We start from the raw sequence: 17,288 nt of genomic DNA, 5'->3' as shown, positions 1-17,288 counted from the left end.
GTGATTACCTTCCTTTATGGCTTTTAAGAGTTGCTTTGTGTATTTCAGTACTCCTATATTGTGTGCAAAAATATATTGTTTTACGTCTTCTTGTATCTTTCAGCACTTTTACTGTAACATGCCACACCTCTCTGGCCTGCAAAGTTTCTAAGAAATTTATTGATAGTTTTATGTCATTTCCCTTATATGCAAGTTTTCTTTTCTAGTGCTTTTTAAGATAATTCTCACTTTATCAATACTATTTTGCCATGAGGTGTCTTTGTTTGCACCTCCTTGCTTTGATTTTTTGGGGGGAGGGTTTCTTTGTGCCTCCTGGATCTGGATACCTCTTTCCTTCCCCAAATTAATGAAATTCTCAGCTATTATTTTTTCAAATAAATTTTCTGCCCCTCTTTCTCTCTCTCCTTCAGGATTCTTTATAAAGTGAATGTTATCAATCTTGATGATACGCTGAGTTCCCTTCACCTTGTCACATACTTTATTATTCTTATTTTCTTTCTTTTTTGCTGTTCATCTTTGTTGTTTTCCATTAATCCTCCTTTAGCTCCCTGATCCATTCCTCTGCCTCATCTTATATGCTATTGCTTCCCTCTACTGTATTTTATTTCAGTTCCTGAGTTCTTTATCTAAGTCTGGGTCTCTTTTCAATATGTTCTGTCTTTGTATGACTGAGAGCCTACAGTCTTTTCTCAAATCCCATGAATATCTTACAGCCATTACTTTGAATTTATAACAGTCATATCGATTATTTCTCTTCATTTAGCAATTTGATGCAGTTTTGCCCTTGTTCTTTTGGGATATATTCCTCCATCTCATTATTATGTGTAACCCTCTGTGCTTGTTTCCTATGTATTTGGAAAATAAGCTACATTTCTTGACCTTAACAGTCATGGCTTTTTGAAGAAGAGGTCCTGTGTTGTCCAGCAGCACAATGCCCCGGTTCACCAGAACCAGGTACTCTAAGGAGGTCTCTGTGGATTGTGTGCACTTTACTATCATGACTGACTAGAGTTTCCTTCAGTCCATTTGGCTGCAATTGACAACTGTGCTTGTTACACCAAGAAGGTTTTTGACCCTGTGCTGTGAAGGGACCAGCCTGCTCCAACATGTGCTAGAAGTTGGAAGGTGACAGCAGTCAGGAAAATGCCTGCCTTAAGCTCATGTGCAGGGGCTACTTGAAGGATGATATCCTTGCCGTGTGCCTTGAGGCTCCCAAAGTGGGCAGTAATAGCAGTCATACCTGCTATGGCTGCCCTTGCCCCAATTTTTAATTCTATCTCATTATGATAAGGAAAGCTAGTTTGTATGACTTTACCCTTCTTAAAATGTTGTTAATAAATGTTTATTGTTCTTATATAAGGTCTATCTTGGAAAATGTTCCATGTTCCCCTAGAAATCATGCCAAAATTTCTATATATATTTAATATCTCTGGGTTTGGTATACATATATTTATAATTGTGAAATGTCATTATTATTGTTATGTGTCCTTTTGCTTTCTTACAGTTTCATGTTTGTGTGAATTTAGTGTAAATGCCACTGATCTCAATCGGTTTCTACTTCAGCACAGTCTTTTTTTTTTTTTATTGTTTCATTAACAATCTATCAACGTCTGTCCTTAGAACTAAGGAGAGTATCCTGTAGGCAGCATAGTTATTTTCTCTTTTTAAATCCATTCCATTCTGTCAATCTGTATCTTTTGAATGGGACATTTAATAGGATTACTGGTGGGAAAATAACTCAATGCCTTTTTGTTAAGTGTTTTCTTGTTATAGCTATTGCTGTCCCTCATTACCTTTTTTAATGCCTTCATTTTGTTGATTTTTTTAATAATGGGATGCTTTTATTTACCTCCTATTTCCTTTTGTCTGTAGTTTATTGATACTTTATTTGTCATTACCATAGTGTATTTGTTTGCTGGGGCTGCCATATCAAAGTATCGCAACCTGGGTTGTAATTAATAATAGTTAATTTTCTCACTTTTCTGGAGGCTACAAGATGGACGTCAAGGGGTTGGCAGAGTTGAATTTTGTTGGGAACCCTTTCCTTGGCTTGTAGACATCCATCTTCTCTGTCTGTCTTTACACGGCTGTAAGTCTAAAAGTGTCTGTATCTTAAACTCCACTTATATGAAATCACGTATATTGGATGAAGGTGACCCATATGATCCATGTTGACTTAATTGCCTATTGGAAGTACTATTTCCAAATACAGACACTATAAAATAATGGAGGTTAGGATTTCAACATATGAATTAAGAGGGGACCCAATTCAGTCCACAACACATGTGGATTACAAAAAAATGACTTCTACAATACATTACGTTACTGATATCATAGATGAGATTTTTGTATGTGTGGGCCCATTAATATGTATTTATAATAATTTTCAGGTTTGGTTTTTCAAATCTTATAAAAGAAGTAAAGGTGGACTTCTGTGTGTTTTGGTCAAGTTCTCCACACACAAGTCACTTTTAAATTTCCTTAGACTCTCATCCCTGCATTTTTTTTTCTAGAATTCTTGGATTTGTATTAAATGTCTCTTTGTTAATGTCTTGCTTCCCCCACAAATTGTAGCTCACTGTTGCTTTAATGATCCACTGCAACTGTCCCTGCCATCAGAGGCCTTCCAACTATGCCACTTTACCCATCACTGTTCTGAGCCAGGGACAGACAGAAATCATATGGAGATCCCTCCACAAGTCAGTACTTTATAAGCAAGTATGTTCTTCTTTTGTCTAAATGATGGAACTGAGAATTAAGAAGTGTCCTCCTGACTAAACCACACTGCTCCAGCTGGGGGTATGGCAAGGGGAGGCACAATTCCACAAACTTTCCCAACATTTTGAGTAAGGACTTTTTCTTGGTTAAGGATTCACGTGGCTTTTGCACCTTTTTAGCTGGTTTCTGGAGTTCTGACAAAACTATGTTTGTCCATATGTTGTGCTTTATGGAGTGTCTGTGGGAAATGAGGGCTGGCACATTCTAGCCCACCGTCTTGATGTTTTGTCCAAGATTCAAGGGACAGATGTGTCAGCAAGGTTTTAGTGTGCCTGAAAGAATGTCATCAGATATACTGATTTATCTAATCTGTTCTCCTCATGACACATCTGCTCTTACTCCCTTCCTAGGACGTGATCAAAGGAAACCAGATACTGTTCCATGTCTATATTGTCATTATTTGTGTGAATTTAAAGGGGCATCTGTATCTAAAGTGATCTCCTGACTTTCCCTTGGTATGGTTTTTGGGCTCAGACACCCAAATGTGTGGATGCAAACTGTGTCTCGTGTGGTAGAAAAACAGGCATTTGTTAAGTAAGGTTGGGAGTCTACCCTCCAGCTGGGAGGAAGTCAGCCATGAACAGTGATGTGATTGCATTGGGCTGGATATGTGGTTGGAGAAATTTGCTGTATATAGTAGGAAATACCTTCTTTAGTTTCAGAGTCTTGTCTTGGTGGAGGGAAAAGAATCTTCACAGTAACAATCACTCAGCTATCTGATAGGTGTTTAATCGGCTGAGTCCTCTGAGGTAAGTGAAAAGAAATTTGCAAATGACACTATAGATAAAGGGCTGGTATCCAAGATATATAAAGAACTTCTCAAACTCAAAACCCATAAAAAATAATCAAGTCAAAAAGTGGGCAGAAGATATGAACAGACACTTCTCCAAAGAAGACATACAAATGGCTAACAGACACATGAAAAAATGTTCATCATCATTAGCCATCAGGGAAATTCAAATCAAAACCACATTGAGATACCACGTTACACAAGTTAGAATGGCAAAAATGGACAAGGCAAGAAACAACAAATGTCGGAGAGGTTGTGGAGAAAGGGGAACCCTCTTACACTGTTGGTGGAAATGCAAGTTGGCACAGCCACTTTGGAAAACAGTGTGGAGGGTCTCAAAAAATTAAAAATAGAGCGACCCTATGACCCAGCAATTGCATCCTGGGTATTTACCGCAAAGACTCAGATGTAGTGAAAAAAAGGGCCATGTGCACCCCAATGTTCAAAGCAGCAATGTCCGTAATAGCCAAGCTGTGGAAAGAGCCGAGATGCCCTTTAACAGATGAATGGATAAAGAAGGTGTGGTCCATATATACAACGGAATATTACTCAGCCATCAGAAAGGATGAATACCCAACTTTTATATCAGCATGGATGGGACTGGAGGAGACTCTGGTAAGTGAAATAAGTCAAACAGAGAAAGTCAATTATCATATGGTTTCACTTATTTGTGGAACAAAAGGAATAGTAGGGAGGACATTAGTAGAAGGAAGGGAAAGATGAGGGGAGTAGAATCGGAGGGAGAGTTGAACCATGAGAGACTATGGACTCTGAGAAACAAACAGGGTTTTAGAGGGGAGCGGGGAGGGGGGATGGGTTAGCCCGGTGGAGGGAATTAAGGAGGGCACATACTGCATGGAGCACTGGGTGTTATACAAAAACAATGAATCATGGATCACCATATCAAAAACTAATGATGTAATAATGTATGGCGACTAACATAATAAAATTAAATTAATAATAAAAAAAAGAAATTAGAGTGCTTTGATGAGTTTCCTACAACATATATTGAAAAGGAAAATATGCAATTATATTTAAAGAGATACATTTCAGTTTGATGATTATGTAGTGTGAATTCTATTATGCATCTGACATGCATTTACTCAAGTGGGAGTATTTCATAGGTGGCTATGTTATCATCATATTGCTTAAGTGATTTATGTGAAAAGAATATAGAGTTAAGTATTTGAGATTTATTTGGTCTTATATCACATATGAGTCATCCCAGGTTTAAAGACAAAGGGGATGAAGACCACCTTGTCACAGTGAGATAGGGCCAGAGTCTGGTACCAGTGTGTACTTCTAATGTAAGAAAGCATGACCCTGGAACATCCTTGTATTCTTGATGGGGCTAGTGAACATTTTTTTTCTAGTAAACATTTTTGATTCTTTCTTCTCTAAACCATAACATTTTGCATTATATTAAGCACAAATTCATATCCAACAATATTTTTGAAATAATGAAAATATTTAAAACAGGTAAAGTATTTCAGGAATTAGGAGCCCTCAGTTTTCCATTATCAACGGACAGAATAGCTTTCAGTCTCTCTTCTCATCCCCAGTGTGACTGGGTAAAAAGTCCATGTGGTCACCTGTGGAAAGCTGAAAGGCCTAACCTACTCGTCAAACCCTTGCTGCCCACTGCTGGCCTGCCAAGAACCCTGTCCCCTCTCTCCAGAGAAAACGAAGTCACTCGGATTGAGGGGGGGTGGATTCTCGCATTGTGACCAGCGAGGGTGGGGAGCAGAGGTTCACTGAGGTCTGGAGGGCTGGGTTCTGGGGTCTCAGAGCTCAGAGAGCACATGACATGTCCCTTCAACTCACAGATGGGAAATGGATGTCCAGAGAGGGGAGGAGTTGGCCCGCAACCACAAAACCCCATCTTGAGCTCTTCTCCAAGTGCCGTTTCAGGGGACAATCCCCCATTTCCAGAAGGTAGCAACTGGGGTTCCAGGCCCCAGATAGAGCCACAGCCCATACCCCATTCGAAAAATGCCCAGGTTCTCCTGGGGCTGCATGCACCCTTCCACCCAGCGACCGCACGAGCCATCAGTGGTGAGGTTGTGGACAGGGGACTCGGCTGCCAGTTTCTCTCGCTCTAAAAGGGGACAGTGTCCCGCATTCTGGTGGACATTACCACTAGGCACCACATATGTCCCCTGCACTTCAGAGACCACTGAGGAAATGACCTGCCGTGTCCCTACCCCTGTGAGAGCCCCTCCCATACTCACCTTTCTCTTTCAGGAATCCCCAGCCAGACACCCAGCAGGCCTAGGGAACTCGAGGTGGGCCTGTGCTAAATTGGGGCAGGCAGCCCCTTCCGATGAATTGCCCACAGGGAACGGGAGGGGTGATCTTCATGAGAGCGATGTCATCGTGCTCTAAACTGGGGATGTATTTCTCATGAATGATGATTTTCTCGACATATCTCTCCTGTTGAGGCAGCTTCGCTGGCTTTTCATTCCCATACACAATTTCCCTTGTTCCAAAAATCAGTCTCCAGTCATATACTTTTCTGTGGGCACAGAGGCAAGCCAGGTCATCCTCAGAAAGGACGGACTTGACAGAAACCTCTGGTGATCATGATCCTCAGAGCCCTCCTCAGCAAGGGCCTGGGACCACCCACTCATGGTCTGGTTGCCACAAAGCCCAGAGCCCCGGGGAGACTGTGCACATGGAGCCCTGGAGAATGTCCCTTTCTGGGAAGAGCCTTTCTGAAGACCCCCCTCCACGTGCTCCCACACGTACTTTTTGGAGACGAAGCAGTGGGCAGCCGTAAGCAGCCAATGGGAGTTCAGCAAGGTGCCTCTGCACGCATGGTACATTCGGTTATTATGGGACATGAATACCTGGAGGCTGACCATCCAGGGCCAGGGCCCGAGGGTTCCACTTCCCGGTGGGTTCTGCCTGAACCATAACCCACAGGGGGCACTGGGGAGAGACCAGGGGCACAGTTCAAACCAAGAAGAGGCACAGCCTGTACTCGCAGCTGCATGATGGGGGAATCAGGGCTAGGGGGCTGGGCAAAATGGGGCAACCGGGAGTGTGGAGGGTCCGAGGGGGAGCTGCTGAGGAGAGGTGCTGTCAGGGTGGTAGGGAAGCCAGAAGCTGCAGACTTCAGAACTGGTTTTGAGGAGTATGAGTTCTGGGGTCTTGTGGGTGAAGCCCCAAGTCGAGGAAAGAAGGCGCGCTAGGAAGCAAGACGGATGATAAGGGCCTTAGAAATATGGGAGATCCCAAGGCAGGGGGGAGGCTAGAGGAGGTGAGAGAGAGGTGTAATGGCTTGAGGTCTTTAGAGCCAATTCTGGGCGGGAGACTTAGGAAACAGCCACAGGGTTGTTGGGGCTGCGATGTGGGGTTGGATGGTGGCAGGAGGAGGGAGAGTAGCCACGGCAGTTCCAGTGATCCCAGGTGTGGGGAGCAGCGGGTTCCGGGGTGGAAGTTCTGGGAACTGGGGAGAGGCCACAAGAGTTTGGGGGTAACTTGGGGTCTGTCAGAGTCTAAGGTGGAGGCCCGACCCTAGAAGAATGCCATGAAAATACCCTGGGGTCTTTGGGGTCAGCCACAGGAGGAGCACCTCACTATCCGTGGGAAGAAAGGGGTTTCTAAAAATTGGGACTTGATGTGCAAGAGGCAGTGAGGTCAGTCTCTAGGTGAGGGAAGGACCCCAGCGTCTGTGCTATGGGAGGCATAGGAGCCCGGGGTCAGCCCTGGGGTCTCTCGGCTGATGAAGCTGGGAGCAAGGATGGTCTGAGTTGGGGATGTTGGTCACACCCGTGAGACCCAGGGGACTACTAAGGCCCAAGCTTGGCCTCCTTCCTAGCCCTGGACAGAGGGCGTCTGGGTGGGGTTTTGTATTCAGAAAACACCCTTTCCACCCCCCGGACATGTCCCTGACACATACTCACACGTGGCGTTATCTTTGGCAACCACAGACACTGCCAAGGCCAGCAGAAGGGCAGTTGGCAGCATCTCTACCATACTCCTGCCCCAGCCCGGCCTGGAAGCCCAGTGACCTCACAAACCTCTGTGGCCTCCTGACCAGTCAGCATGGCTACCACCCTCCCCCACCCCAATAGTCAGGCCAGGCAGGAGCCGTTTAGCTTAACCGGTCCAGGCTGAAACAAGATGCCAGCTTTCTGTACAGGCTCCTCTGCACCCCTCGGGGGATGGGGGCTCATGTGCAGCCCCCTCCCTCTGTCCCAAGGCCAGGATCTTCATTCCCAGTTACCCTTCAAAGATTCCGTATCATCTGAGGATCCAGTTTTGTGCAGTGTCAGGGTCTGCCCCTCATGCAAGCTGCAACCACAGTTCCTGTTACAAATCATGGGTTGAGGGACAGTTCTGTCCCTCTGTGTCAAGATGATGCAGCATGTCAAGGTCACAGGGTGTCGGGATCACCAGATTAATCGATCCTTAACCCTGTGTAGGGCAAATTGTCTTTCCCTCTTCCAAGTACATACTATCAGCACATTTTTCAAAGAGCCACTTTGAATTTCTCTAATTTAGGACTACAAAGCCCACCTTTCTATTCACTGCTGAGTATCACAGGGTCTGGGGTTTCCTACCTGAGTGTCTCCAGGTCTCCTCTCTGGGACCTACATGCAGGAAGATGTGTCTCCTATACCTGAGGGTCAGGAATTCTCACCACAATCACCTGAATATCCTGAGGTTTCATTTTTTCTGATTGTCAGGAGACGGCATCTCACCGACGGGAGCATGACAAATGCTCACCTCACATACCTGCATGTTAAGAAGTTTCACCTTCCTGTAGGAGTGTGAGGAGGTCACACCTCCACCTGCATGAAGGGCAGTGTGCCCTCCTCTCCCTGAGTGTAAGTTCTCCACCAGACCATCTGAGCATCAACAGGTTGTCCCTCGCCTACCTGTGTGTCAGGACACCTCATAGCTTCTTCCTGAGTGTTATGAGTTTTCAGATTGTCAAATGAGCTTTATTCTCCTACTAACTTCGCTAACTGAATGTCACACTTTCTCAGCTCACATAACTTTCAGGAGGTCACATGCCCTTCAACTGAATATCCAGTAGGTCTTATATATCTTTACCTGAGTATCAGGAGCCATCATCTCCTAACGCTAAACCTAACCCCTACCCCTAACCCTAGCCCTAACCCTAACCCTCACCCCTCACCCTCACCCTCACCATAAACCCTAACCCTAAACCTAAAACTCACCCTCACCCTCAACCTAACCCTAACCCTCACCCTAACCCAGGGCTAGTCAGCAGAGAATCTGGAAGGCCAGCCCTCCAGAGCCCCTGCTAGACCAGCCAGAGACTCCTTGAGCCCAGAGCGAGCCCTCCCCTGCCTGCCCAGCCACGCACCTGCCCCTGAGCTTCATGATGGCCTGTTCTTGACCGTGAAGGTGAGCTGGCCGACTAGGAGGGGAGTCCAGCTGGTGGGACAGGCTGTAGCTACAGGACAGAGTGACACGTCTGAGCTAGCAGGAGCCACGCTCTGGTCTCCCTCCCGGAGCCTGACTGGGAGCTGGAATCTGGGTGCCCTAGGGGCCGGCACACAACAGGGTCGGCACTGACCAGGGAGCCATGGTCCCCAGGGAGAGTCCACTCTGCCCTCTCCCCGCTCCTGCCTGGCCTCACCTCTCTTCACTTTGGGGCTGCAGGACCCGGAACCAGGCCCCATAGGGATGGCTCGGTTCCAGCTTGAAATGATTTTGCAGCCCCTAGAGCAGCTGGATTTCCTGGGGCCGGAGGGAGGACTGGCTGTGGACCAGGACTGGGCTGGGGAGGATGCAGGGCCTTCTGGAGAGTGAAGGATGGGGCAGGGGCCGAGTCCTGGGGCCACGGCTCATGTCTACAAAGGGCTGAAATCCCTGAATGCCCATGGGGTCCCTCATTACACTAACGACCCCCTTCACACTCGGGCATCCTGCTGGTGGGCCCCTCCTCCCCGGCCTCCTTCCCGACCCTCTGACTCCAGCCAGGGCTGCAGCCAGGGACAGGCTGGACCTCTGCCCTGGGTCCTGCCAGGAAGACAAGGCAAAAGGAGGAGAGGAGAAGGGGAAGGGGCAGACTGATCTTCTCCCTGTCCTGAGTCGGCCTCCACTGATGCCTCCAGGTTCACTGGCCCAGTCCTGCACTTAGCTGGACCCTGAGAGGGAGTCTGCATTCCAGGGCAGCTGGGTGGGGGGTATTCAATGACCTGTGTGTCCCCAGATGTCCTACCCACCTGGCCTTGCACCCTAAGGCCTGCCGCCCAGGGTGGGTGTGATTGCGGGGCCCAGTGGACTTTGGGGCCACAGAGCAGTCAGCTGTGGTGAGGGAATGTGGGGGACTGGTCAGGTGCAGAGCCATGGGGCTCATGTACATCCGCTGCAGGGCTGGTTCACCATACAGGTGCTGCGTGCAGGTCTCCTTTGCACACCTGGCCATGACACACCTGGCTGGCCCTCTCGGTGGGGAGGTCTGGGTGCCTGGTGCACCTGTCCCCCACCTACCCATGGAGGAGCGGCCACATTCAAGCGTTTCCATGTCCAACCCTCAGGGGCAGTTGGGAACCTGGGTCAAGAGAGGCAGGGACTGGCCCAGGACAACTGAGGGGTGCAGAGCCCAAGGAGCAGGGCTGCTCTCCAGTCCTAGGCCAGACCCAACCCTCCCATGAGGTTCGCTTTGGGGGTGAGAGCCCCTCAGATCCTTGGGGATAGCTACCCACCCCGTCCCATGTGGGGACATGACCTTGGCATCCGATGGACGTAGAGGCATGTGCACCTGCAAACCCACCCCCACACCCACATCACTCTGACTGCCCAGCTGGGGTCAGAAGGGGAGGGCACCCTGGGAACGAGGTGGGGACAAGGGGGAAAGAAGAAAGAGGTTGGAGACGGCTGGGCCATGGGGCAGGGCATCAGGACTCCTGGCAAGGACCCAGATCCAGAGCATGGGGAGGGGAGACAGGCCAGGCTGATGGTCAGGGTTCCCCAAGGGGCCCAGGGGGTTGCCAGGGCACTGGGAGAAGACAGGGTCTGGGTTCCGGTGTCCAACACCACCCTGCAAACTTGGGAGTAGGAAGAGATACCCAGCCCCAAGTCCAGAGGGCTATAGCACAAAAGGCCTCAGCTTACTCTTCTGTCACTTGGGCTGCAGAGATGCAGTGTCCCAAGGGTCCCACAGGCTTGTCGAAGAGCCTGTTGGCCTTGGATCGCCATCCCCGACCCCCTGTGATCCCAGTGCTGGGAAAATGTTTTCTACCCCCTCGAGGTCCTTCTCAGCAGAGGACAGACTCGGGGCTTGGGGGCCTTAGGACCTGGCTACGCAGAAGGTGGAAGAGCACAGGGCCACCAGTCTGGATACCAAGGTCAGGGCCCTCCTTGTTGCAGCCTCAGGGTCCCCATGTGGAAGAGAATCCAGAATCACTGTTCTGGTCAGGGTGAGGAGACCTTAGGAAGGAATGGAGCACCAGGACCGGAGAGGGAAACGGGGACAAGGGAGGCTTCTGAGGGTTCTCACATCGCCCATGGAACCCACAGATCCTGCTACTGTGAGAGACACAGACACAGAGACAGAGAAGGAGACGGAGAATGAACACAGGACAGAGGGAACCAGGAGAAGTCATAGACTTTCCTCCACCAGCTTGGAAATGACATCCCGGCATTTTGTGCCATTCCATTCCTGAGAGCGCCGTCACACAGGCCATCCACCCTGGATGGGATGGGATTCCACAGGGCTGTGTGACCAGGATTCAGGGGTGCCAGGGGCCACTGTGGGGACTGCCCAGCACATGGGCACAGACGAGGCCCTGGGACCTGAGCCTAACCATAATGGGAGCCCCTGGAAGTCTGCTTCACCAGGGGACAAGGTCAGAATCAGTACATTACTACCTTCACACAGGGGCTGGGACATAGGCAGGAGGGGGGTGGCTTTGCCTGGACCCCAGAGCAGAGCCAAGCCCCTCTGAGCTGTGTTCCATGCCAAGCCCAGCTCCTGGATCATCCTTGCATTGCCACATGTGCACCAGCCTCCTGTGGTAGTAGGTATGGAACATGTATAGAGGTCCTACCCCTAATGGCGAACCTAGAAGTAGAAGCCAGAATACCCCGATGTGCAGATGGGGAGCCTGGGGAGGCCCTGAGAGGCACAGGGTCTGTCCAGGGTCATAACCGTGGGCACACGCAGGAGCCAGGTCTGAATCCAGGTCTGTGCCCTCACAGCTGGGACACTGGCTGCACCCAGACTTCCCGGGGGCTGTGGGTGGGCTGTGTGGGTGTCACTGTATGGATGGGGCATGGGGGGAGGGTGAGCATTGAGCAGCGGGGGAGGGGATTCCTCGGGGGGGCTCCTGTGTGAGGAAGAATTTGGGTAAGGGGACCCCAGGCAGTGGTGACCTCACTTCCCTGACAACAGAGCCCAACAGAATTTTGAACCCCAGTAACCAGGCACCCACATTCCACAGGCAGCCCCCTGCCCAGCTCATTTCGTTGGAGATCCTCAAACCAAGATGTTCACATGCTGCTTTCTGAGGTCCGGAGGCTGTAGGCAGAAGAAAGCGCGCCCTGCATACGCTGTCCTCCGCTGGGGATTTCATGTCAGGGCTCCCCACCACCTCTGGCCATTTGGCCGGAAGGACAGAGGTGACACCAGGAGGCCCAGAGCCGGCCACCCAGCCCCACTCGCTCTGATGACCTGTGTAGCCCCAGGTGCCCTCCGTGTGTGTGTGTGTGTGTGTGTGTGTGTGTGTCTGTGTGTGTGCGTACGTGTGTGTGTGTGTGTGTGTGTGTGTGCACGTATGTGGATGGGGGTGTGTGCCTGTGCGTGTTTGTGTGTCTGTGTGTGAGTGTGTGCGCCTGTGTGTGAGTTTGTGTGTAAAGGGGGGTCATGGGTGTGGGGCTACCCCGAGCAGGAGCAGGCTGATGAGGGGTCAGATACCCAGTGGGCAGGTCATGTTCAAGGTCAAGGCTGGCTGTGTGGGATGGGGTGTGTGGGCGCTGACCCTTCTGCCCGAGGTTTATCCCGATAGCCCTGCAGGGATGGGTCACTGCATCCCGGGTGCAGGGCTGTGCACGCACAGGTGTGTGTTTGATCTGGGAGCAGCAGGGGACTGGGCAGGAGGACATTGCGGATGGCCGGGCAGGGCTGTGATGCCTCGGGGCCGGCTACCGGTCCCTGTCTTTGCAGAAGGCCACGGAGGCCATGGAGAGGCAGCTGGCAGACATGCCCTCCTCCCTGACAGAGGGGTTGACCCCACGGGCATCCCGAGAATGGTGCTGGGGAATTGCCAGGCAAGACCTCCGACACCACATGGACCTCTGTCCCAAGGGGTTGTTCACCGGACAGTGGTCCAGGAGCAGGAGCCCACAGAGGCCGAGGCCGAGGGTGAGAAGCCTGGGGCTGGGTGTTTGTGGTGTGTGGGGACGGGTTGGTGCTGGCCCCACAGGGAGGAGCCCCCAGAGGCTGGTGTGGGGCCAGGAGCAACGACTGGGCACAGAGCACACAGCGGGTGGACTGCAGTTGGGGAGACGTCCCCGTGAGGGGTCCTTCACGGCTGTGGCTTCTCTGGGAGACCCTGGGCTGGGCTCTGTCTCTGCAAAGGCCCACGGAGAGCAGGCACAGGGGTGAGCTTTTCTCCTCTCACAGCTGCTCCACCACCTGAGGAGCTAGAGCCGGATCTGGAGGGAGGGCTAGTGCCTGCAGTGACTTCAGGAGGAGACCAGGAGCCGGCAGGTGACCCGGCACCTGCCCACGGAGAGCCTGGAGCTGTCCAGGAAGAACTGGCACCTGCTCCTGCACCAGCCCCTGCCCCGCCCCTGCTACAGTTCCTGCCACTCCCCCTTCCCCCACCCTAGCCACTGCTCCTGCCTCGGACCCAGATCCTGCCCCCGCTCCTGTCCCTATCCTAACCCCTGCCCCTACTCCTGCTCCTGCAGGGCTCACACGGCCACATCCAGAGCCCACAGCCCTGCAGGGGGAGCTCCTTGTACAATTACCCTTATTTCCATCGCTGGAACCTGAGACCCCGCCCGATTGTCTCATCCCCTCTCCCTATGTTCTTTCTCTCTGGTACATATTAACTGTTATTTTATCCTTCCATGTCCTATGTGCTGTGTATTATTTGTTTTAAATAAAATTACTTGTTTTCAATTGAACACGTCTTGAGCATTAAGTACATGCCCAACGCTGTGCCACCACACCCCCGAACATTGCCGCAGAATATCTCATTCCCCAAAGGAGTCCCCGAACCAGAAGCCCTCCTTGCCCTTTTCTCCTACAGCCCAGACCCCGGTGACCCCTAAGCTGCTTTCTCTCTCTGTTCCTTTACCTATTCCTGATGTTTCTGTAAGTGGAATCACACAATAGGGGCCTTTGTGTCTGCCCCCCTATTTTCAAAGGGGACTCGTTTTCTTCTGTGTTTATTTGTCATAAAATTTCCCCCATTTGATATTGACATCCCCGATGGATTACACATCAGATGTAATCATAGATTACATAGATTACAATTCCTAAAGGGAATGGTGGGCACAATCTCAGGGCCGAGACCCCTGGTCCTGCTGGGACACCACAGCCTGATCCCAGACAGGACAGGGCCGGTTCCTCCTGAGCCGCACACAGAAACCAGGGAAACGCAGAAAGCTGGACGGCACACCACAAAGGGCAAAAGCATTGCTCACAACCCAAGGCCAGAGAAAGGGTTCACCTGACTTTGGTCCAACCACGCTCCCAGTCACTGGGTTCCACAGGGACGGAGACCAAACACATGCAAGTCCAAGGCGGAAGGATAGGCACGCAGGGAATATGTGTCAGAGATGCGGGAGCTCCTGGGGAAGGACTCCGGCAAAGGAAACCCTATGGAGGCAGCGCTGGTCACCCTCAGACTGGCAGGTGTCTGGTCTGGGGACCAGCAGCCCTGGGGAGAATGGGAGGAAGTAGAGGTCCCCCAGAGAGAACGGTGACAGGCACCCCTGTCTGGGAGAACAGTGAGCAGCACCCATCCCAGGCCACAGGGGCACCCATCCTCAGCCTTGGACTCAGCCCCGGAAACTCTGGCTCGGTTTTTCACACACGTATTGTCAGGAGTGTTCATCACAGCGGTGCTGGAGAGAGCAGGGAATGGAACAGCACTAATGCCCAAGGAGATGGATGGGATCCACGGTCCCAGTTCTCATGATAGAATGCCCTGCAGCTAGAGTCCCGGTGTCATCCGGGGCACAGGATCTGGGAAGCCCCTCCTGAGACCCACCCCTCCTGCCACCCTGCTCCTGGGAACATTGAGAATTGTTTAAGGAGGAGGGGGAGAGGATCCAGGATGACAGCGGGTCCAAGGAGAAGGAAGGTCAGCACTGGGAGTACAGATGGACGTGCCCTGAGCCACCATCCAGGGCCCAGGCTGTGATGCCCTCGGACCTCACCCCAAATAAGGACTCCTGATTTATGGACCTGGTTTTACTCCCTCCCTCATTCCTTCTCTCCCTCATTCATTCCCCACCTGCAGCCCCCCCTCCTCCCTCCCTTCCTCCCTCCCTCCCCCTCCCTCCATCCCTCCTTCCCTCCCTCCTTCCTCCCTCATTCAGCAGAGGATCTGGGGTCCCTGCTGTGTACTGAGCACTGGGGCTTCATCAGTGAGCACCCCCCAAACCACATGGTCACGTCCCCTGTGGGAGGTGACGGGGGCAGTCCTCAGGGCTAGCAGTGGTGATGAGCACCAGGAATCGGCTCCTGAAAACACAGGCCAGTTGCACAAAGAAAAGAATGGAAGACCCAAACTTAGAACTTCCTCTAGAAAAGTCTAGTCCTGAAAAGTAATGAAAAGTAAGTATATCTTAGACTTCATGCAATGTGAGTTCCACTGGCAGGTACCTACTGATTCCTAGAACCAACAAAGACTAAATCATCCAGTGTCGACTGCGGTGTTGTGACCCAACATTTCGGACCAAATGCCAGCATTTCAGCCAACATCTCCAGGGTCTGAGTTTTCCCAAGGGTCTCTGCAATTCTCTGATCCTTCCAACAAACTCCTTGGGAAGCTCTGTCCTGTCGTCTTCCTTGTCTCCTGCTTCTTCTGGGACCCTTCCATGGCCTCCCCGACAGGGTCACCCCCTCCAGGATTCCCTGTGCCCTCTGGCCTGACACCCACATCCTATGCTGGGTCCTGTGAGCCTGGTGCTTTTTGCAAGGACTGTGTGCTCCCTCTTGGGTCACTTGCCATCTCCCTTGTAGTGGCCTGCCTCTTCCTGCGCTGGGTCTCCTCTGCGCAGTCTGTGAGGATGGACTGTGCCCATGTCATGGGCATGGAAGCAAGATTCCAGAAGGTCCAGAAACCTGCTCCCAGTCCCAGCGTGTAGAGCCTGGGTCAAGGATGGTCCACGAGCAGAAGAAGACTTGGGCCCAGGGAGACTGAGGGAGGATGTGGCACAGTGAGCCTGCAGGAGGAGAGTGAGCACTGTGGCGACATGGCATAAAGGCCTGCTGGGAAACAATGTCACACTGGCTCTGGCCACCGGGCTGGGGGTTGTCAGGGTATCCACCCACCGAGGCTGTAGGCTGACAGTGACTGGCAGGAGAGGAGGTGCATCTGATGCAGGAGAGAACCCTCAGGCAGAGAGGAGGGGGCAGGTGCCCCCCCAGCAGCTGGAGGAACTCAGGGTATCCACCCTCCCAGGCTGCAGGATGGCAGTGGCTCGCAGGGAAAGAGGCACCTGGTACAGGAGAGAGCCCTCAGGCAGAGAGGAGGGGCAGGCTCTCCCCCAGCAGCAGGTGCACTGGGGCAGGCTGAGGGCTCATCCGTGGACAGCCGTGCCTGCAACTGGGGTCTCCAAACAGACCCCCTCCTCAGGCTCAGCACAAGCTTGTCTGGATGGTCTTTGTCTCCCAAATACAAAGTCTGGCCCAGGACCCTCCTCAAGCCCCAACTCCCAATCCTTTGTGCTCAGCTCAAGTGACAAGAAATGCCCAATAGTTTAGGTGGTGTTGGGTGCACAGGGACATTTGCTTCTCTGGCCCATGCTGTAACATTGCTGGCATTTTAAAGATCTCAGGGCTTTGAATCGAAAACAGTAGGATGCCGGGGACCCCAGTGCGCTTTCTGGAAACCTGCCTCTGGGCCTTGCAGCCCTCCCATCCCACCAGTTCTGCTCAGAATCCCTCCAGGTCACAGACCCACAGTCTTGGCTCCTCAGATGCCCGGACGAAGCACCTTCAAAACGCGATCCCGGTGGGGCAGCAGGACACCCTGCGGATTCCAGCAAATTCACCTCCCAGAAACTGAGGGTGCTGCTGGACGAGCTGTCTGAAAACAGCCATGTCAGGTTTCCAGGAAGATACCAGAGGCACAGGAGTAACTGAGGAGCATCTGAAGGTCAGGTAGGGGCCGTCAGAGCTTCCAGACCCTTCTTCCCTAAAGCTCCTCATTCCTCAGCCTTTCTTCCTCTGATTCTGCTTGGTTTCTATTTGCCCCAACTGTTATCCATTGCCTTAGGCAGCAGAGACTCACGTATGCCTTTAAATCTTTTTGACATTGAATGTCCTCCAGTAGCCATTTCACTACTGGGAGAGTTGGTAGCAAGCAAGAAGTCCCAGAGGACTCCAAGGGTCTGGACTTGGTGTTTCCCTCTCCTGAGATGGGGACACCTGTGGGAGTTGCAGCTGGTCAGTTGGGGGAGGGCAGCAGGAACCTGACATAGACAGATGGGGTATAGGTGAGGACCGGGGCCCCCGGGTTATGTGCCTGGCATCTGGACTGAACAGGTCTTCAGA

The 17,288-nt window shown here is 51.6% G+C and overlaps 1 pseudogene; it reads right to left on the bottom strand.

Annotated features, from left to right (window-relative positions):
• Positions 1 to 7,549, bottom strand: part of LOC148162910 (acrosin-like) — a 39,761-nt pseudogene extending 32,212 nt beyond the window's left edge.
• Positions 7,550 to 17,288: the final 9,739 nt, after the last annotated feature.

This window comes from Eumetopias jubatus, unplaced genomic scaffold (assembly GCF_037043125.1).
Source record: "Eumetopias jubatus isolate StellerSeaLion01/CBP00866 unplaced genomic scaffold, mEumJub1_p1.0 scaffold_12, whole genome shotgun sequence".
Classification (NCBI taxonomy): Eukaryota; Metazoa; Chordata; class Mammalia; order Carnivora; family Otariidae; genus Eumetopias; species Eumetopias jubatus.
Note: the sequence above shows the minus strand (reverse complement) of the source record. Positions and strands in the feature narration are given on the sequence as shown.